This window comes from Eleutherodactylus coqui, chromosome 1 (assembly GCF_035609145.1).
Source record: "Eleutherodactylus coqui strain aEleCoq1 chromosome 1, aEleCoq1.hap1, whole genome shotgun sequence".
Lineage (NCBI taxonomy): Eukaryota > Metazoa > Chordata > Amphibia > Anura > Eleutherodactylidae > Eleutherodactylus > Eleutherodactylus coqui.
The window spans coordinates 465426903-465449564 of NC_089837.1; the positions used below are offsets into that span (position 1 = coordinate 465426903).

The 22662-nt window shown below is 43.6% G+C and overlaps 1 protein-coding gene across 2 annotated transcripts in view; it reads right to left on the minus strand.

Annotated features, from left to right (window-relative positions):
• The window catches only part of HDAC7 (histone deacetylase 7), a 302233-nt gene extending 280204 nt beyond the window's left edge, over nucleotides 1–22029 (minus strand). For both annotated transcript variants that reach the window (XM_066584326.1, XM_066584324.1), the window contains exon 1: nucleotides 21901–22029. The gene's annotated coding sequence lies outside the window, so the exon portion shown is untranslated. The remainder of the gene's footprint in view (nucleotides 1–21900) is intronic.
• Nucleotides 22030–22662: the final 633 nt, after the last annotated feature.

Genomic DNA, 22662 nt, shown 5'->3' on the forward strand with positions numbered 1-22662 from the left:
TAGGAGTCCAGACTAAGTGTGCTCTGCTTACTGCAAGAAACGAAGTCTTCACACTATGCTACAGGCAGGGGATGAGCCAATCTATCTCCGTTTAGTTGGAGGACAGTTTTTACTATGAGGCCAATGGCTTTATATGTGGAAAATGACATAATAAACCTAATATTACTGATCCAAACAACAACTCATTAGAATTGTGTAATACTATATTTGTTCCATTTGTCCTGATAGAACACAGTTTATTATATTGGATTATGTTTGTTTTATATTGGATTATATTTTTATTATTGCGTTTTACAATATAAGTGAAAAATATGTAGCGGTTACACAATTCGATGATTGGCCAAATAATGGTTTGTTCAAACATTTGTTCCTGATCAGTTCCAGCTATATGCTGACAAGTAAGCAATCGCTCACTTGTAAGCCGACTGTGTTCACACGAGCCTTGTCCATGCGCCTTAGAGGGTCGCACAGAATGCTCTTCTATAGGAACCAATGGTTTCCTATAGAAGCGTTCACATGGAAGAATGTTAGACGCACTAAATTTGAGCACCTAACAAAAAGGTCGCAAGGACCTAACAAGGTCGCATCTAAGGTCCGTGGTTCGCGCAAAGATTGGACCTGAGGGGACAATATGAGGATCTCTCTCATGATCTGTTTATTCCCAGGACTGCGACGGTAACAAGAGGGCATCCGCTACATTTAGAAGAAAGCAGGTTTCATCACCAACAAATAAGGGGGTTCTTTACTGTAAGAGCAGTGAGACTGTGGAACTCTCTGCCTGAGGACGTGGTGATGGCAAAATCCATTGAGGAGTTTAAGAGGGGACTAGATGTCTTTCTAGAGTGAAGGATATTACAGGATGTAGACAATAGGTGACCAGCAGGTTGTTAATCAGGGTCTTACAGTCAGGTAGGAACTATTAAAGGTTGATCCAGGGATTCTTCTGACTGCCATTATGGACTCGGGAAGGAATTTTCCCCCAAATGTACTAATTGGCTTCTGCCTCTTATGGTTTTTGCCTTCCTCTGGATCAACAAGGGGGTGGAAATAGGCTGAACTAGATGGATAGGAGATAAGAGCCAATTTTGGGAATAACTCTAATAAATTAATAATACATGGAGAACTTCTCTTTATGACATCCTAATAGGGCATATGGGATTGTTCCAGTGGGACACCTATTTCTGTCCTAAGAGGAAGCTTTATATTGGTTATTTTACAAGAGGTTTTGCAATAGCTGGATGTGTATTATACAGCCAATAAGATATACCCAAAATGCTGCAAAACATCTAGTGCAGGTTAACTGTTGATGTAGCATTTATACATAAGCCTTATGTATGATGAGATACAACAACACCTACGGTCCCCCTTCGTATCTTTAAAGACTATTTGAAGTCACTTCTACATTCTGTTGTACATTATTGATTTCAAGATATACACAAAGACGAGGGGGCAGCACTACAACTCTATGGGCTATGTGCTAGTTGTACAGTAACATTTAATGACCACTTAATCTCATGATAGTTTCCAATACCCTTATAATTTACAGAAGAGAGTATGTTATCCCATTTACAATTTATGAGCTATAGTATTTTTTTAAATAATTTTCTATATGTACTAAAACCAAGAAATATGTTGCATTTTGCACTGAGCGATCACTGAAATAGGAACAGCTGGAGCGTGGCATCTTGTGATCAGTAACGTGGTACCACAGAAGGAAACATTGGGCAGTCATGGCTAAATATGGTGGCTTAAATAACTCAGTTGGTGCACAGAGGTGAGGCTCCAGTATTTCTGGAGCAGTTGCACTTGTACGCTGTTCCCAAACTATGGTATCAAAAGCGTGCCAAGAACCACGGACAGACATCCAACAGAAGATGGCACAATAGAAAGCCATGTGTGGTTGATCCTAGAGGTGAGTGTCGAATGGCATGTCTGGTATCTCAGCAATGATGAGCCACAGTGAACCAACTGATTCAGCAGTGCAACAGCGGGTAAGTTAGACAAATCTCCACAATGACCACCTTGAGGTGACTGGGTTTCAATAGCCAAAGGCAGACAATGTTGCCCCACATCATTACCAATAATGCCACGCATGGGCCCAGGAAAGATGTCAATGGACCTTGGAAACATGGCAGAAGGTTATATCTACATTTGGCATAGACAGCATGCAGCCATATGTCATGGTGTACCATTGGGGTTGAACAGGCAAGGTGTGGAGAAGGTTTGTTCTGGCATAGCCTAGGACCATTGGTCATTATACCACAATTCTTAAATGGTGTAGCTACAGGGACCTGTTAGCTGACCATCTGTAGCCATACCTTCAGTAAGTCTTTCCTGACCACTGTTGCATCTTTCAAGAGGACAACACTCCATGTCATCCAGTTGGGATCATTAGGGAGTGGTTGAAGGAACACAACAATGAATTCTCCACACTGCCTTGATCCCCATTGGATTGCAACCCCATTGAACATGTTTAGGATATGCTGGAAAGTGCCATGAGCTCTGCTCCTACTTATCCACAAAATGTACACCAACTCATGGAGCTGCTGGATCAAAGTGAGTATGGAGGATGTTCATCAACTTGTGGAATCCGTTCCCTGACATCTGAAACCCGTTATTGAGTAAGGGTTCCTAATGCAATGATCATTCAGTATACAGTTTATGCGATTTTTAAGTCACAAATGCTTCATCAGCATTCATCTTGTACTTTTGAACTCCCCGTTCCTTCCTCCTCTTCTCCAGACCTTACCCTTGTATATCTCATGTAGACAATAGTTTTGAAAAACAAAGGAAACAAGACTGGAATGATATAAACACAATTAGTACTTTGGCATGTCTGAGCAGCCATGTGCACAATTACTTCAATATCTCCCCTGAGAAATACTTCCCCCACCTCGCTGCAGTTAATGTATAGCCATAGTTTGGTAGAAATTAATTAGTAAGCAGACTTGCCACTCGGCGAACTTTCGTGGAATTTACCCTGCTTTACAAATTGCTGAATTAGTGCAAGTTTGCAATTTTTCCAAGAACATCACAACAAATGAGTTTAACTTCTAATAAAGACTCCATCAGTGATCTGAAGGGATTAGACTATTTTAGAATATTGATTGTTATACTAATATTATGCATGAGATTTAGATTGCGGCTGAGATGCCGCCCAGCTGTGGCAGCCTTGGTGCAGCTACGGTATTAGCCACCACGGTTGGGTGAAGCCTTAGCTGTGGCAGCTGCTGGGAGTCCAATGTTCTAATATTGAATGATAGCCTATTCTAAGTATAAGGGGCCTCGTGTGGTGCAGAGTGTTAAGGCAACAGAAATGCAGTCCTAAGCTCTCGCTCACGACCTGAAGGTTGCGGGTTCTGCTTAGTTCATGTAGTCGGCTCAATGTTGACTCGGCCTACCATCCTTCCAAGGTTGGTAAAATGAGCACCCAGTTAGCTGGGGGGTAAAGATGACTGGGGAAGGCAATGGCAAACCACCCCACAAAAAAACAGTCTGCCAAGAAAATGGCACGATGTGATGTCACCCTAGGAGTCAGTCATGACTCAGTGCTTGTACCAAAGGACTTTACCTTTATCTATTCTAAGTATCCGTCCATACTAAAGTCCTGAAAAACTTCTTTAACATCCCCTAATCCACCATTATGATGAGCACTCAGACTCGGTGCGTGGTTGTCAGACTCTTCCGGGTTTGCTTACTTTTGAGGTAAAACAAAGTAGTTGTCTCATAAAATCCAGAAATGTTCATTGTCTTACCCCCTAAACCTTAGGGCTTCTTTACACAAGCGTATCTACGCGCGCAATACACAGAGAATAGAACCCATTGATTTCAATGGTTCTCTAATGCCATGTGTTTTTGCACTCACATTTCACAGACATAAAAAAAAAACCACAAAATGCTCTATTTTGGTGCACATTTGCGCACCAAATGTCTCCATAGGTCTCCAAAATACAGCACATACCCACAAACAATGACCACTCATTTGGCTTAGTAGCTATTTGAATCAAGTGCGCACAATATTTGCATAGGCATGCACGCAGGAGCATGCGTCTTTGCTTTTATTCACATTTCCTTTTTTGAGAGCGCATCAAAGGTCTCCATAGAAGGCTATTGGAGGCGTAAATGCTCATGCAAAAGTGCCTTGAAATGTATGCAATCGATCGTCTGAAGCCGCCCTATGAGAATGGATTGCCGAAGCAATATCCGCTCATCCTGGACACAGAAAGTGCATACAGTTGGTATCTTTAGTGAGTGCACCAGAAACTGAATGCTACACTGCAATGCATTATGTTTGGATGAAAGCGTTCTTCTACACGGTACGATTAGAAGATTATCTCTGGATGGTGCGAATCTAAAAGATAGTTGTTCAGTGTAAACGCTGCCAGCGCCCGAATGACGAACAATAATTTATTTGCTTTTCTTTCAGCTTCTGCAGACATTTAAATTAAACCACGATCAGCCGCTGTAAACAGGCAGTCGCTTATGTATGAACAACTGCCTGTTCATTGTGAATGGAGGCAGGCCAGCTGGTAGCAATCTCCGGCCCGCTCCACCTCCATTTCCCAAGCTACCATTGCTCCTATGTGAAAGCACAGGAATGATAATTGTAGGGACGACTGTCCGGCGCTAAAGCACCCGACAATCATGCCATTGTAGTGGCCCAGAGTTAGTTGGACCCCTCCGCAATGTTATATATCTGTCTAATGCTAATTGTCTTGTCAGTGTCTTATATGTAGTGTGCATTTGGTATGTGTATTGCACCTCTGCATCACTGAATGGGTTAATGTCTGGGTTACGTCTGAAAATGTATCATGTTGTGTGTCATGTGACCTTGTGATATATATGTGTTTGCAAGGTGGATGCATGAAAGTCTGCAAAAGAGGCAGTAGTATGAGAGTCTGCTTCTAGTTCTTACAAGTGAGAGAAGTCTGACACCCACACTTCAGTGATCGGCCTGTGTGTGGAGAATAGAGGAAGCAGAGCGATTCCCTTCTGCTTGGCCTGGAATCAGTCTACCTGAGATATGCCAGTGTTACCACTAAACACTGAGTCGGGAGAAAGGACAGTTGCTTGGCGAGAGAAGGCACAGGAAGTGTGAGTGTGGACCGGTAGAGAGTAAGAGTGAGAGACAGTTGCCGGGAGTGGGACCACACAGATAACTGGGACTGTAGATGGTCCAGAATACCCCGAGAATCCTCACTATAACACCAATCCACCACTGTCACTCCTGCTGTATCTGTGCCAAACTGCTGTTGTAAAGTGGACTTTATTAACAAGTTACAAGAAATGGACCTTAGCGACTGTTCCCGGTTTGTCCAGAAAGTTGCCCTGTGTGCGGACTAAGCCATTTACTATCATCAAGATTCACCGCAGAGGACGGAACAGTCGCGTCACGAGTGACAAAGAACTTCAAGGTAACACTTAGTAACTTTTTCCCTGTGAGGTAACTTGGTCGCATCCCGAGCTACCCCCAGGGGAGGAGATGGTTGAACCACCATGACAAAAAGGCCATTATCTACCCCGCCATCTCCTTGGCCGTGGGCCCGCTCCTCGGATGCTGCACCATGTAGAAGGACTCTTAGTTACAGCCTAGTCATTGGCTAGAATTAAAGGCATGTTCATACTAATTAATTATAGTTTTATTTCACTCATTTCTGAAGAATCAAAGTATTATTTGTCACTGAATTCTATGGATTGTGCAGTGGTACAAATTTACATTTACAATAGGCATTGCCATCCTGCATCTCGTGTTAGTGGGAGGATAAATCCATCGGATCTTTGACAATGACTTTCCAATTACCAATCCTTTATCAGTGGTTTGAAAGGTTATTGCATGTAAAGCACTGTGCTCCAATGTATGAGCAACTTGGAGAAATAATGGTGTTTCAGTAAATGTTTAGTGAAGAGGACAGCACCTAGAGCGTTGGAAAATTTCCTTAACTGCTGGAGCTACAACCGTCTGGAGAAACAATTTGGGTGACGTAATCACAGAATTGTATCAATATTATGGAGGCCCTTGGACAAGATAATGGATTGGGGTCCCTCTACATTTTTTAGACAGAGGCTCCTTAAAGTAGACCTGCACTTTCAGATAACTTTTTAGAATAAGCTGCCATGTATGTGTCCATGATAAGTAGCATTATTTCTGCCCATTCCATCAATTGCATTCTGCATTTTCCACCACTTTTCTAATCTGCAGGCTGTAGCTGTAATTTATAAGTATCTTTCCTCCTTCTCCTACTCTCCCCTCTCTATAGACTTCTTGTCAGGACTTGGGGTCCGGAAAACTGGAGGTTCCTGCAAATACCCGCAACCCCTGTCCCTGCCTACTTGCCCCCCTGGGCTAGGCCCCAGGGCGAAAACTGGGCGACGGTCCCTACACTCACTAAGGAGGGGGAACCCCGGGACTAACAAACAGACAGACACTAGAACAAACAACAGCAAGGAGAGTCAGACTATCCGGGTCGGCAACGAGAGGGTACGCGGTACAAGAGGGTCAGGCAAAAGGCAACGTCGGGTCCAAAAACAGGGAGTCAAAAGTCAGGAGTCTCAACAAGAAGTCGCTGGTGTAGTAGGAAGTCCAAACTAACACTGGCACTGGAATGCAGGCACAAGCAGTTTAAATGCTGTCAGAGCACCTGCCCCAGCAGCTGATTGGGGCGGGGAGTCTGACAGCAGCTGAGAGCACCCAGCAGCACTGGGGAACCTGCCCCAGCCTTGCAGGAGGCAAAGAAGGAAACACATGCCGGGTAGCCATGGTACCGAGGACGCGGCGCAGGGCAACACCCACCGAGTCCCTAGCAACCCGGCGGCGAGGAGGAGCCCGCCGGCCAGGGGAGGTTACGAGGACCGGGGCTCCCCTGTACTGCTCGGCAGCAGCCCGTGTGACAGGACTGGCGGTGAGGGCAGGAGGGACCCACGAGCCGCCAGTCCTGATACTTCTATGGGCAGCAGGACTTATCACTCTTCTCCTCTTCCTGTGTTCCACCTCTAGTAACAAAGATAAGAAGACAGATTTTTCATGACATTAGGAGTGGACAGCAAATTAGAAAGAAAGGCAGAGCAACACTTTAGAGGCATGTTTCAGCACAAAAACATTGTTTTAGGTAAATAAATTGATTTACACTTTTGCTAGTAATCACATTGGTTATCATACTGACACATGTTGTCTCAAACTGCAGTAACCATTTAGAAAAAAACCAACATAGAATACAAAATAATGCAGAGGACTGGTGGAGATCCCTGAAGCACCTCCTGGTGGAGGCCCCAAGGCAATTGCCATGTTTGCCCCTCCTATAAATGTAATTAATATGTGACAGCAGATGAGGCAGGACAAAGAAAGTATAACTATTTAGTTATGTGAGTAACAGAGGCGGTGCCATCATAGCCTTCTGGTATGTTTGTAGTGAGGGGTGCTGGACTAATTGAATTGGCATTATCATTAATATCTTAATAATGCCATTGAAATGCAAAACAGAAGAACAAGGAGAACTAATGTATAACTGTTGGGCAAAGAGACGCTGCACAGGGGATGTAGAAGAATGAAGTATGTTTTATGTAATGCAATAGAAGAGTAATGGGTTAAGATGTAAAGTCTGCTACAAAGTAACGAACAGCATGGAGAAACTTTTTAGGGTATGTGTCAAGGGCTGGGAAATGTGTGCGTACGTTTCTGGATGTTCATCTACGCATTTCGAGCTGCTGGCTCTGTGCTGGTAGATTATGACTTTTTCTAGCCCTCCAGGGATTCGGAGAGTGGTGAGGTCACCCCAGCTGCACAAAATTAAACCCCTGGAAACAGCTGGATGAGATGCAGCCACAGCTCAACCACCAGGACCACTGTGTGCTGTGTTTTCCTGTCGCATTGACTTTTTCATTGCCTTAGTGCTAGTGATTTCATATTTTTTTAGGCACAATATGTAATTTAGTGGAACATTAACATCACTCAAATGCCAGAGATTGTGGAATTAAGTTATATTGTAATACACCCATTTGAGGTATGTTTAAAAATCGAGTTCCCAAATAGCTGCGAAAGAGCAGAAAAATATGTAGAAGCTTTTTTTGGCCCAAAGATATGCAAAAACTAATCTGAACACACAACTCGGGGTTTGTAGTCACAATAACTAATACGGGTTCTAGGGCTGGTCTAATGATGATACCAGAACTAAAACAACACATATGATATAATGTCTGTCTCAGCTTGGTTACCCCCCTTACTCAACTCTTACATACTGTATATGGACAGGTCTGCACCAGGATCTATATGACTAGGTTGGAGCACTATGGCATTTCCACCAAATCTGCATTACACTTATGAGATAGTCAGCTCCAAATTTCCAAGCAATTGATCAACTCAAATGGATACATAAGGCAAAGTATTGCTTGACATCAGCTGTGGCAGGTAAAGCTGGTCCCATTGCATATGACTACCTAATATGTATATCTCATCAGAACCAAGTGATAAATGTGTGCAGATAAAAGTTTGTTTCTGCTGTTGGCAGAATGATCTTTCTCATACAGCAGGGGTGCACTACTTTTCCTGGTCGGGGGGGTTGCCATATTGAACCACTTCCACGGACCACAGGAGTATTCCCATCAGAAGCATTTATGGTATATCCTAGATATATGCCATAACAAATCTAAGTAAGTTCCTCTTCCAGGACTCCCACCTATTGGGAGAATGGGGTCGCCTCCTCCACCAATCAGCACCCCAGAGAGGAGAGGAGAAATGCACGTGGCTCTCTCCATTGTAGATGATGGATGCAGAGGTAATGGGCTAGCATTTCATAAGTCCTATAAACTACAATAGAGAGAACTGCATGCATATATAATGCCTGTAACTCATATACTCGTTTCTGGAGTGCCAAACAGGTCAAAAGACTTTATTCTCCCAATATATAGGGGACCCAGACATGGCTACACAGGGCACCCTTAGTACTTGTCCGTTCCTGTCGCCCTGCTATGTGCCACTGCTCTTCACTCTGACATGAAAGCTACATGTGAGCACTAACACATAGAAATCTCTGTCTAGGTGATTGGGGCGGCACAGAATGGCATAGTGCCCCCTGCCATATAGACATACAGTACATGTAAAATTTCCAGCATGAACAATGTAGGAAACTGTCAGCCCAGGTATACATGGTACAGATTCAAGGTCCTTTTACATGGGGCGATTACTGGGCCCTCTGTTCACTTATGAACAACTGCTGCGTAAACGCACAGGAACGATTATTGCTGGGATGAGCTGCCGGGGATCGGTTCCATGTAAAAGCACCATAAGTTAACCATCTAGGTTTCCATTATGGGGCTTGTGTATTTTTGATGGTAAAAATAGTGCAGGGCTACCCGAACCCCAATTTAAATGGGTCAACTATAAGTCAGATCTATCGGCCTGTTATAAATGAAACTTATGATGCTAATATGAATAGAACCTAAATTAAAGGTTAACTGTACAGTAGCTAATGGATTCGAACAGGATAGTCAGACAATGGGCAGTTCTGTACTATTGGGAAGGCAATGGAAGCTGCACCAGTCTATCTTACCCAACCTGCTGGAGGTGCAACGTAGTTGCATATATTGTATAATATAGTAATTAGTAGATGGCGATTTGTTGCTAATTAAATAATTTCCCCTTTTTTTTATTAATGTATCATACCACCCATCTGATCCCAGAGCCCATATGTGCAGTATTCATATTCTGGATGTTTATAGCTATGAGGCCTTAACATACAGTAGACCACTATTTGGTATTTACAGTCTTTATGTGAGTGATGATGGGAGCCGCTGCTGCGGGAGAATGAAGAACTGGAGACACAAGATCTAATAACGCATACACCATATATCATTGTTCATGTTCCATCAGTCAATGACACAGTTGTTGGAAAGTTGGTGCACACAAAGACCAGAACAGTCTACAGTAGATGTCCTGATGAAGATGTAGTCCAATGTATAGTAAAGAAGTACCTGAATGGAGTAAGAAATAAGCCTAATTCATAGCAGAATGCACAATATTACATTACGATACATTTTAGACATTTCCCTTGTGCTATGGATGAAATAGGTTTTTACCTTCTGTCTTTTAGTGTCTCATATGTCCTTTTATCTGTCTGCGCTCTGAACATGACCCCTGCTCTAGTCTTCTCTGCCAGTCTTGTAACTCATGAAATGCCTGGATATACTTGAAAGATTCCTTTGTGTCTTTCTGGATCCTCCCAATTCTTTCTAAACTTGTAGTCTGGTAGACAAGAGGTGATACTGATACACAAGGATAGGGTATTACTAGAAATCTCAGCAGATTAGAATGTTAAAGAGATAAGAAGGGAAGACAGCAGAGGAAGAACAATTGGGCAAGTCAATAATAAGGTGGTGGTATATGCCATATGTCTGCTCATATCCTAGGTTTAATCAGTTTATCAAGACGTGTACAGAATTGCTTACTTTGGTTGTGCACTATACAAGTCTGGCTCTGTCATCCTTTTTGTCCTTTATCAACCTATTCTTATGCATGTACAAACTAAGAGGAGGTTGTTACGTCCAAGATGGATTACCATCACCATGTCCGTCCAAGATGGATTACCATCACCATGTCCGTCCAAGATGGATTACCATCACCATGTCCGGATCAGATTTAATGTTATGTCCTTAGTGGATGAATACACACAATCTACAAGTACAGATAACACAACGTATTATATAAGGAAACCAAATAGTGTGGAAATGGGGAATCTAACTCTAACCTACTGATGCGTGGAGACCCTACCTAAAAGTAGAGCACTCGCCCTGAGGAAGGCAACCTCACTGGGTGACCCTGATTTTCCATAGTTAGAAACAGGGAATGTGGCTGCAATAAATGTTATAAAAGTATATGAAAAGTTAGATGTTGCACAAGTATATGAACAACTGATGTTCAAGAGAAAAGATGTAACAACACTTCAGATTAAGTTGATGACCAAACAGAATTTTCTGAACTGAGATGAACAACTAGACAACAAGCCACCGACTTGACCAAAAATACCTTCTGTGAGGAGGAAAAGAAATTAATGTGTACAAGCTAAAGCTGATTGGCCAGCTGGGTTACACACCTACCAAACTGGCCAATCAATCCACACACCAACAAAGAAGGGTCTCCATTGGCGTCCATCCAGCGCTGATCATGTGCCAGTGTGAGGATCAGGTGGGCCGTTTTCACGGCCGGCTGATATACGCTATAATCTGGGGCGTAGAAGCTAGTGAACAGGTGCACAAATCTAACATTTGTGCGCCCATTTACACGGCATGGGCCCCGGTGCATATGTGCCCCTTTCCCCTCCCTCCACACGCTCACCTCTGCTCTCCTCCCTGCTCGTTCTTTGCAATGCGAGGGGGCGGGGCGGAGCTAAGTCCCATCCTGCCTCCACCCATTGATAGCTATGGACAAGGGGCGGGCCAACATCCCGCCCCTTGTCCACAGCCAGCAATGGGAGGAGGCGGGACAGCGCTTAGCTCCACTCCCACCCCACCGCCTCACATTACAAAGAACAAGCAGGGAGGAGAGCAGAGGTGAGCCTGCATGTGGGGAGGAGAGCAGATGGGGGGAGTTTAGCAGCCACAATGCTAAACTCCCTCCCACCTCCGGCCGCTGCCATGGGTTGCCATAGGAGCCCATGCAGCGGCCAACATATTACGGCCCAAAAGATAGTTCCAGGACTATCTTTTGGGCCCGACGTAAAAACGCCTAGCGCTATTTTGGCCTGGCAGGGTGCTTTTACGTCTCAGGAATACGGCCATGTGATCTGATATATTGGAATCCAATGCATCAGATCACAGCGTATCTGCGACTATTCCATTTCATTCCATTTACATGGGTGATTTTTGGGCGAGTGAACAAATCGCACCGTTAAATCATCGAATCGCCAACAGTTTTTGATTGCCCATTTTTCACTCTGCTTCAATCATTCTGAGGATTTCTGCCGACCAACGAAATTCTGTGCTGCAGCGTATTTTTCTCACAATACGCCCATGCGAATGGACGAAAAACCGCTAATTAATCTCGGGACTCGATCGCGGCTACTCTTCCCTGATGTAATTGTCGACTGCGATGTGGCTGGCTAAATACGCATTGCTCGTGTGAATGAGGCCTAAAGATTACAATAGTATGATAGCTTCATAGCTGCCTTGGGACGGGATAAAGAGAAATGGAGCTGGATGAATATTAACATAATATAGTGAGCCAGGAAAACTATCGGCATTTAGAGTTACTCCATCTACTACTTAGGGCTCTTTGACACGAGTGTATATCGGCCGCCGTTTTCCTATGGGAGCCAATGACATCTGCCGAAGAAGGGAGGTGGGAGGTAGCAGCGTGACTGCTAAACTCCCTCCCCCTTCTCTCCTCCTCTCTCCTCGCCTCCAGCTGTTTGCAATGGGAGGGGTTGGGGCGAAGTTTAGCTCTGCCGCTTTCTGCCCCATCCTATTGCTGGTTGCGGACAAGGGGTGGAGAGGGGCAGGAGCTTGGCTCTGCCCCCTCCCATTGCAAACAGCCGGAGGGAAGAAGAGAAGAGGTGAGCCGGTGAGGGAAGGGGGAGACAGCTAAGCTGTTTTCCCATGCCCAACGGCACTGCGGCCTCAGCGTATATGCGCCAGGAGAAAGTATCTAATTGTTTGGACTGCTTGGACTATGGCAATATAGATTTAGGGACAACATTGACTTTTAGTCCTTGTAGTAAGCAAGCCATGCAGAATTAATCACTTTCTAATGTGCATCCCTTCAGCATTAATATAAAAGCATTGTGAAGTAATTTCTCCCCATGTGTGATGAAGCAGACTTGTATCCTCCACTGCTGAGTCTTCCTGTAACAAATCTAATTGTTACCACTTGTGGACAAAACTCATCTAGAGACGCTAAATCAGCCCTTGGTTGTCTTTCAAACATTTCTAGAAACCTCATTCATCAGAGGTTCTTCTGCAATGAGTTATTATTAAAATCATCGTATCCCAATTAATCTTGTGCTAAAGCTAAATGAGTATGAAGAATAGACGTAGAGCAAAACGTCATTACTGGGAACCAACATGGCGTCTGCACAAGAAATGTATCAAACCAGCTTTCACATAATGAGTTGCTAATTTGACCACTTTTCCATTATTGATATAATATTGACTCCTTCTACGTGTTTTAAAGTCCAAGACCAGTCAGTGGGAATTCAGTGATGTTTGGACATTTATGGCTTAGGCCTTCTTCACATCGATGATTTTCTGCAGCAAAGTTACAAGCATCAAAAAATCGCATCTAATAGAACCAATGGTTTCCTATGGAACCTTCAGATGAAAGATTTGCAGCCACATAAAAAAAAAATAAAATCGCACCACAAAAGACATATGTGGCAGAATACAGCAACTAAAATTCCCTGCTGCGTAAAGAATAGGTCTTAGGGATCTTTCACACAAGCGTAGCGATTTTCAGTCGGCCATGTATTGGCCACACCAAAAATCAAATGAACAGGTTAAGACGGCCCGGGTCTGGAGCATATATGCCGAGCCCAGAATGCAATCTGGCAGGGGGAACAGTTTAGCTCTGCTAAACTGCCACCCCCTTTCCGCCCTCTCGGCGGCTCTCGGGGAGGGGCTGGTGCTAGTGTGCTACGTTCCTGCCCCCTCTCCACCCTTTGTCGGATGCCAGAAATGGGAGGGAGCTTAGCAGCTAGCTCCCACCCCATCCCACCCCCTCCCATTGCAAACAGCTGGCAAGGGCCAGAGAGGAGGAGGGGAGGGGATGGAGTTTAGCAGACATGCTGCTAAATTCCCTCCCACCTCCCTTCTCCGGCAGCTAGCATAGGCTCCCATAGGAGTCTATGGGAGTCGCCGCCATATTCTGGCCTGAAGATGGTTCCTGAACTATCTTCCCTGGCTGGCCAGGCATTTTTATGCTGCGGAAATACGCCCATCTGAACTGATGGATTGTAAACCAATGCATCAGACGGATAGCGTATATCAGCTGGCCGTGAAAGCGTGGCCAATATATGTCCGTGTGAATGAAACCCTAACCTATCTTACTGCAGAAAAGCGCAGAAGCCTCCATAGACTCGTAAGGGAAACTATGCAAGGTGGCTGGCAAAGAGTGATTAATTCCCCAGCAGCGCAGATGCCAGGGTTCCCCCGCAGGGGAGAAGAAGGAATTAACCCATAGCAGGGAGAGAGGGGTTCCCCTGGAGAGGAGAAGAAGAAATTCCCCAACAGCGGAGAGAGAGGTTCCCCTGCAGGGGAGAAGGAATTCCCCAGCAGCAGGGATAAAGGGGTTCCCCTGCAGGGGAGAAGAAGGAATTCCCCAGCAGTGGGGAGTGAGGGATTCCAGGCATGTGCTGCTGGGGAATTCCTTCTTATTCCCTGCAGGGGAACCCCAGCATCCCTCCAGATGAAGAGAAGCCCCATGGAGAAGGGAGTTTCCCCAGGGTTTTGCTTCATTTCTTTCTCTCTCCTCCTGGAGCAGCAGCACTTTTGCTAAAACATGCAGCTCCCAATCATGTGAATGGGCAATTTCACCACTAATTAAGCTTGGGATTTTATAAACATGCCCTGCGTGCGTATAAAAGTACAGTTCTATGTGCAGACACATGCACAATCAACCTTGTTCACTGCGCAAATACATTGCGCTAAGGTAAGCAGATTTGCTCATACACTCCTCTGAAGCAGCACCAAAAACTAAGTATTTCCAAAGTTACTCAACTTTATATGTAGATTAATTCAGCATCTAGACTCTATAATTGTCTTCACAGTTGGACATGTGCTTTCATTTTTTCCGTGTTCTCCTCCAGCCACTTTATCTCGCACAACACTTTATTATTTGCTGACCTTAAAAAGGCAAAAAGTTTAAATCAATTGAAGTTCAACTGCGTGGTTGTAAAACGGACCCGTAGAAAAGGTAACCGGAAATGAGTCTAGAGTCTAATGAACATTTACCATTGCCCACAATGAAGAATACATTGATGTATGCACTCGTCCATGGGAGATACTAGCTGAAGAAAACATGAATTCTATGCTTCTGTGAAGATGAAAGATGTAATGTGCATTATATGTAAAGGAATATAAAGAATGCGCGCAGCATGGCCTCGAGGTAAGTTGTGACCCCTTGCAGTGTTTGTTACCGTTCTCAAGCCCATCTGGTTTGCATTAAACCTTTGAATGATATAGATCGCTGTAAAGAAGTGGATGGGGAACTGGAGCATCTAGTTAAGAAATCTCAGGGGCGTCTCAGATTCAGGGAAAGATTTGTCCGGAGGAGAAGAATACTTGACTTTTCTATTTTTATGATTAAATAAATCATGGTCTACACTATACGATGACTAATCCCCCCGCAGTGGAGGACGCAGAGGTAAACAGGTGGCGGGCGGCTTTAACTTTAGGTCATTAAGTCAATGAAACATCGTTTTTAATGGAAACATCCACAATTATGTTACTGATCATGTAAGATTTAAAACAGTCCTTACATGTTCAGAGCTGATGAAGAAGCAAAGCAACGATTGCTAACGGAATTTTAAAGTTTTTGAAGGGGTTAAAAAATGCCAGGGTGAAAAGGAAAATGCACCAAATTTACTAACCATATTGGAAATATATGCAAGTCATGAGGTGGCATAAAGGAAAGTGTCTGACATGCTTATCAAGGTATGCCTAATTTAGCATGAGAGAGTTGGCACAATTTTCTTCTACTTACGCATTTATGCATCTTGCAATATTACAGATAGTTCTTCCTCAATGTCTCTAAATAAATCAGATTGTGATATTTGGGAAGTTCTTTTCTTAATTGGGATTGTTTGGTGAAGAGACCATATCCATAGGATCAGGGATAAGTGATTGGAGGGGGTCCAAGTGCTGGGATCTACACCAATCATGAGAATTGGGGTCACAATTGAATGGAATGAGAGTCATATGTGCACACTGCTGCTCCAGCTGAGCACTTGTAATTGACTATCTGCTACAATCCCATTGAATTGAATGAAGCTGTAGTTGCCATATACGACCATCACTGAATCAGGAAGGGTATCATTTCTCTTTAAGGAGAGCACCTAGAAGGTGAGTGCTCCTCTGGGAAATATAAGCAAATAGGGAAGATGGAACAATACCTCTGCAGCGTCACCTATTGGAAGGCAGCATTCCTGCAAGTCAGTGTTGGGCTCTTTATACAAGCCTTCTAACAAAAATTAGGAATTGAAAACCAAGCCAGAATCCATACACAGACAGCCTTTTTCAGGGTTTTTGCCCCTCATAAGTGTGCAGTAAATTTCTGGCTTGACTAGTGAGAGGGCTATGACGTTTTCAATTACCAGTCATTCCTTTAAGGCTTGTATAAAGAGTCTAACAGTGACTTAAGGGAATGCTGCCTTCCAATAGGTGGCGCTGCAGAGGTATTGTTCCATCTTCCTTATTTCCCTTCATTGAGGGACACTCAAGGCCCTCATATTTTCTCATGATCAGTTGAGGTGTCAGTGCTCAGACCCCACTGCTCTGATACTATACCCTATCCACATAGGCTCTAGAATCTGTTCTCACTGCGCTCAGCGTGTTTGGCGGATCTTTACGGCAGACAGTTTTACCAACGTATATGCGAGGGTATAGCACAGAGGTATGTCATGTAGCTGTAGTTAGTTATGAACGTGTTATGTGTAGTATTACATTTCCATTGCATTGTTGCTAGAGGAGCCACATATGGGCACCTGCAGCTTCTCCTACTAACATCAGCAGATCACACGGTGCTTCAGCAGCTTGCACCAAAATGATCACCTTGAGGATACGCATTATCATTACGACTGCTCAAATTATATCATTGCCTATGTTTCTTATCAACTAAAAGTCAGTTCAGGGATGAGCAGAGCGGAGAGACGAGGCACAGGGGCATCCAAGATTGTGCAGCTCCACAGGTTGGGATAGTAAAATAGTGGGTGAGCCATGACAAGGGCTTCGGGTCACACATTCCCCACGTACGGGACATGTAGAAGACTTGTAATGGGCCATGCCCACATAACACCAAAGTCCGCTTACAAATTCCCTTTAATTAAAGGAACAGAACAAGGCAAAGTCCACTCTCACCAGCGTTGGTCCAATGAATGTAGGCAGCAAGACAGGAGCTAATAAGCATTGTCCTCACTAGCGAACCCTGATTGGCATAATCAGCGTAGTCCACGCCAGCGAACTCTGTACTCCAATCAGAGTTTCCAGTGCAGAGTATCTGCCTTTGTGGAAGCTCTGGTGCCTCATTGTTCTGCATAACCCGGTAGTCCTGCTGGCCAGCAACCGGTGTAGAGGATCTGAAGCTGTTCGCACACTTTCTTCTACATCATGAACTACAACATCGCTGTATACCTACTTCCCTTTTATAGATCTCCTCCCGCCTGTCTTACAGGAAAACGCCCCAACTCTTTAGTTAAATTGACAATAACATGCTTATGTTTTTTTATGACAGCAGCAACAAATTAACAATCAAACTCAACTTGTTCATAAACTTTAAGTCTATTGGGAAGTCTGTTGCGCAACAACAGGAGGAAACCTGTTTCTCATACTATTGTATGCATGCATTAAATTTATAGGAAGTGGTACTATCTCTAAATGGGGTTAATAAACCAAATCAGCCCTCATCAATATAAAGTTTGGAAACAGTCTAAAAAGTTCTCTTGGCTATGTGTTTGTATGTGAGCCAGATGCACAGAAAACAGTCATCGGTTTTTCTACTAACGTCTGCTGCCTGCACTATAACGATGACATCATTGGACATCTTCTGCATTACAGACCCCGGTAACATTGGTCATTGAGATCACAGACAGTGAGACCTGTGTTTCCGATATTAAAATGAAAAATAGACCGTGGATTGTACCAGCGTTTTTATTCCAGACTCCGCCTCGCTGACATAAGTATTGTCTGCTTCCTCAGCAAAAATGAGTCAGAGATGCTTGAGAGCCACAGTCCTGGGTTATGACTCTCTCATGCGTCTAATGCCAGAGGGCTAGCAAGACATTTCCACAAACAAACCTTAATTACCTCACCCAACTTCCCAGCTTCTCTTTTGATTTGTTCCAGAAAAACTGCTTTGAATCTTCTTAAAAAAAAATCATATTAAAGAGTCTGAAGACAAGTCCTAACCAGGCAGAAGTCAGAGAGCTGCAGATGGCATCCACTGCATCAGCATCTTCTATAGACAACTTTATAAACTACTGTGTAAGCCACCAAACTTATTTCAGAAAACTAAGCATTTGCCATTTAACGCTTTGAAGTAATAACTCTTGAAAATGCGGCGGCCTTATTTGCACCTAATTGATGCGGATTTTGCGTCATTTTTTGTTGCGGATCTACTGTGGGTTTTAACCACCCTTGCAGAAGCCCGCAGCAGAGTCCGACCCTGCGCACCCATTCGGTTCTTTTTCTCTACTGCGGATGTGTGCGGAAATGCACAGTAGAGTTTTTTTAATTCCTACTTTCCCGTGGAATCCACTGCCCATCCGCAATGTCAATCGGCTGCCATTGACTTCAATGGAAGCCGTCCATGCGGGAACCATACTTAAATGGAGGATGCTGCAATATGATTTCAACACACAAAGGTCCACAAATCAAATCCGCATTCTTTAATTCAGTTGCAGATGTCCATGTTTCCCTATGGGCGGCTTGAACTGCAGATCATCCGCACGGATGCCCCACACGGATTCCACAATTCATGTCCGCCCGGGCCTGAATATGAGTTTATAGGTTGCTGATTTGCTTTAAAATTTTCCATAGATCTGCAGCAGATTTCAACCCTTCAATTTGAATTCAATTAAAAGGGTGAAATCTGCTGGAGATCTGCATCAAAATCTGCAATGTAATCTGCAGCAAATCAGCAATGTGAGAATGCACCCTATAGGCTGCAGCAATTCCACAGCATTTATGAGGTATGTGAAACTGGTCTAATTCTCAAATTCCATTACTTAAGCAGTAGGTTTACCTGTAGTCCCACCTAAAACTGCAGATCATGATGATACATCATGATATCACAATCGTGAGAATTCTGTGGAATGTGTAGGTAACAGGTAATACATTATATTCAGGCTCTACTCATAACAAGCACCATTCTTTCAAGGCAGAGTAGACCAATCATTAAAGCATGGTAGTGGTTTAGCCATTGGCTGCCTGTCCACGGGCGGGTTTTCATTGCATTCCCTGCAGCGATAATCTGGCTGCGGGGAACGCAGTGAAAGCTTTCCATAGCATTGCGATTCTCTGCTCGCGGCTGCAATTTGCTGCGATTCTCTGTGGTCAGCCTATCTGTCACATAGGCTGACCGGCGGAGATCCGTTTGCTGCCTCCTGCTCCCGGGCGGCGGCTCCCACGGCGGAGATCCGCCGCAGGATACCGCAATGCCTGTGGCATGCTGCAATTTGCCACAATGATTCTCCGCTTGTGGACAGGGGGGGAAGCGCTCTTCATAGCGTTGCTATGGAGAGCTTTCACTGCGTTCCCCGCAGCCGGATTATCGCCGCGGCGAACGCAATGAAAACTCGCCCGTGGACAGGCAACCGTACTCAGAGGCTGAAATATTGTCTTCAAATACATACAGTGTAGTGGATACATTTTACATCAAGTAGGTGGCTTCATACAAATGGAGCAGAGCTATATTAGTTGCCTAATGGTACTTGTGCAGTGCAATAACCCACTAAGTTTAAAATAATGCAGTAGGCTCACCTACAGCCCTATATAAAACCACAGTTAGGGCTTAAACAGATGAACGTGTTTTAGTCACGGCCGCATAACGGGACAAAACTAAACCATTGATTTCAAGGGTTTTGTTTTAACTAGCTTTTTTTCTTGAGCGTGAATAGCACACCCAAGAAAAGATAGGGCAGGACCTATCTTCATGCGCTTTTTTCAAACTCTGAGTTTCAATGGCCAGAGGAAAAAAAAAAGACATTCATGCACAAGTTCGCTCCATAGGGCGAGCGTAGTTGCACATACGGCCGCCTGAAACCGCCCTTAATGACATACCATGATATGACAATATGTACTGGTATCATCATGCCTCTATAAGTGGTTTTCCATAGACTGCAACTATGATCTCTCACATGTTTTTTTTTTCATGTAATGTAGTCCATTGAAAATTCGGACTACACATGGACAGCATACAGACCCATATTATTACATGCTGCAGCACACTACCAAGTGTTTGAAAAAACTCATCACATGCACTATCCTTGTCTATTTTACGGATGAGTCCTGCACATTCAAGTCAATGGAGAGAGGAAAAAAATAGACAGCACACAAATGCCATCCATGTGCGGTCCGTTTTTCTTTTTTCTTTTTTAATATGTGGAAAAAAGAATCGGACTTCAGTTTATTTTGCGGAAGTGAAAAACACATGGCATACAGAAAAAAAAGATACATGGACCAAATATGGATTGAATACAGAAGCCACATGTATAAAAAAAAAGTCCTTTTTTTTTTGCGGACATAGCAGACATTTTTTTAACACAAGTGCGCCTAGTATAAGGTGACCTGATACATTCAGGTCTGTGACTTTTACACATCTCAGCTACATATATATCTTATTATACATGGAATACCTAAATAATCATGACCAGGGTTATTCAGTACACTGCAGACTTTGGATAGATCAACTAGATTGTGAGCTGCATAGGGGACTGGAGCGAGGGGATTCTTTGTACAACACTTCGGAATATGTTGTTAAACCTCGATCTGTTCATAGGAATGTAGAGCAGTAATTTACAGCATGCTGGAGGTTTAGTCATCCATCAAAGGGGCTGCAATAACGTTTTCAATAGTACTTAAAAGCAGTATATTCGACTTTTTACATCAAGATGGTGAAGTTGTCCAAATGTAGCGGAAGTCATTGAGTCACTTTACTGTTATGATCCATATGTTTCCAGTAGAATGCAAAATATACAAATAGGCAAAAATAGATCAAACACTGATGACATACGGTTCGCAAGATGTTCGCAATACGGTTCCGTATTAAGGGCATCTTACAATACGCTCGCCTGAAAGCAGCCTTATTCTCTTTTTTTTTGCATTATGATAACTCATTCAGATACACTAATAAGCAGAGTAATCCTATAGAAAACCACAAATAGTTAAACCTCAACACATTCAGCTCAGCTCTAGTACATTGGCAAATCAAACCTGCAACAACTTTAAATATTGTGACTATATGATATCCATCACTTTGATACAAATTCTGCATGGACCACTTGACCATATTCTGACAATACACAAAATGTTTACTTGTTTTTGAAACTTTGCAACATTGTAACATGACAGTTGCAATACATAAGTGTATGTATCACCTTTCCATTTCTCATAGGGGGTCTTGTGCAATATTATCATAATGTTATCACTCTGGTTTATTATATTTAAAAACATCATCTTGCATACACCCAAGATAATCCTCAGAAACGTCATCCCCTAAATTTAGCTTTAGCGGATTCTGCTTTTACCAAGTAGTCATTAAAGAAATTCCACTGCCTGGTTTTCCTAGAAAGCATTTGCAGGTTTAAGATTATTTTACAAGAAGATAAACAAATTCCTTGCAGAAAAGCCTCTTAGCTGAAGAATCTGAACTAAATGAACCTTTTCTGTTGTGTAATGGGAATATATCCACTGCACTGCAGAGGAGCAGGGACTGTGTAGAACTGATAAGCACATTATACAAACTTTTGGATATGATAAACTCCCTGATATGGATTGTATTTATAGTTTGGGTAAAAGGGAGTGGAGTGTCATTTCTCTTCTGCAGAATTTGGCTGTTGGACAAAGATTTTTTGGCTTCTGCAAGAACACAACAAATATAACTGGAAATGAGTCAAGAGGGGGAAATTGAATTCAGAGCGCTTGGATATAATGTAACAGAAAAAGATAAGAGTGCTGGACATGTATAGAAGGCATGGAGAGACTCACCAGTGGTGTGTGTCTATGCCGGCAATTCCTTCAGCTGGGAAACCATAGTGAGAGGATGTTGTTCTGCAGCAAAGTTCCTTTGAAACATCACAAGATCCACTCTATGAAGTCGGAGAGAGTGAGAGTAGCAGCAGCCACAAGAACTGAGAGTGAGAGGAGAGGAGGGAAGGGGAGGACCCATACAGGAGGGATCTATGGCTCAGTTTGGTTGACAATAGAAGGAAATGCTTTACTTGCCCTTAACCCCAGTGCTACCAGAAGGGTCTGCAAAGATGTTCACCTAACGTGAAAGATGAGAACAGTGTCAGGAATCAATTTCAGCAGCAGTTTTCAAGTCAGCCTGTATATATTATCAGTTGGAAGCACTGTCAGTTGTAGCGCACGCTGGCGTGATGGAACATGCCTGGTATTAATAAATAAAGCCTATAAATAGTTGGGCTGGGTCAGGGGGCAGGGAAGTATGGGCCCCAAGCAAATGTTTAGGATCGGCTGGCTCCCACAGTTAAATGTCCAGCCGTTCTACCTCCGCTCCCCTGGTCCATCCCACCACTAGTTTGGCTGCTGTTAGAGCTGTGGATAAGTGCTTTACCAATACACATGTGCAGGACCTAACGCTTGCTGTGGCCCTATATAGTAATAGTGCACTTGCTGTGACCCACATAGTAATAAGATCTCCTCTGCAGACTCAATTTATAATAAGACCCCCTCTGTGGCTCTAATAAATAATAGGACCCCCAATGTGGCCCCAATTAGTAATAGGCC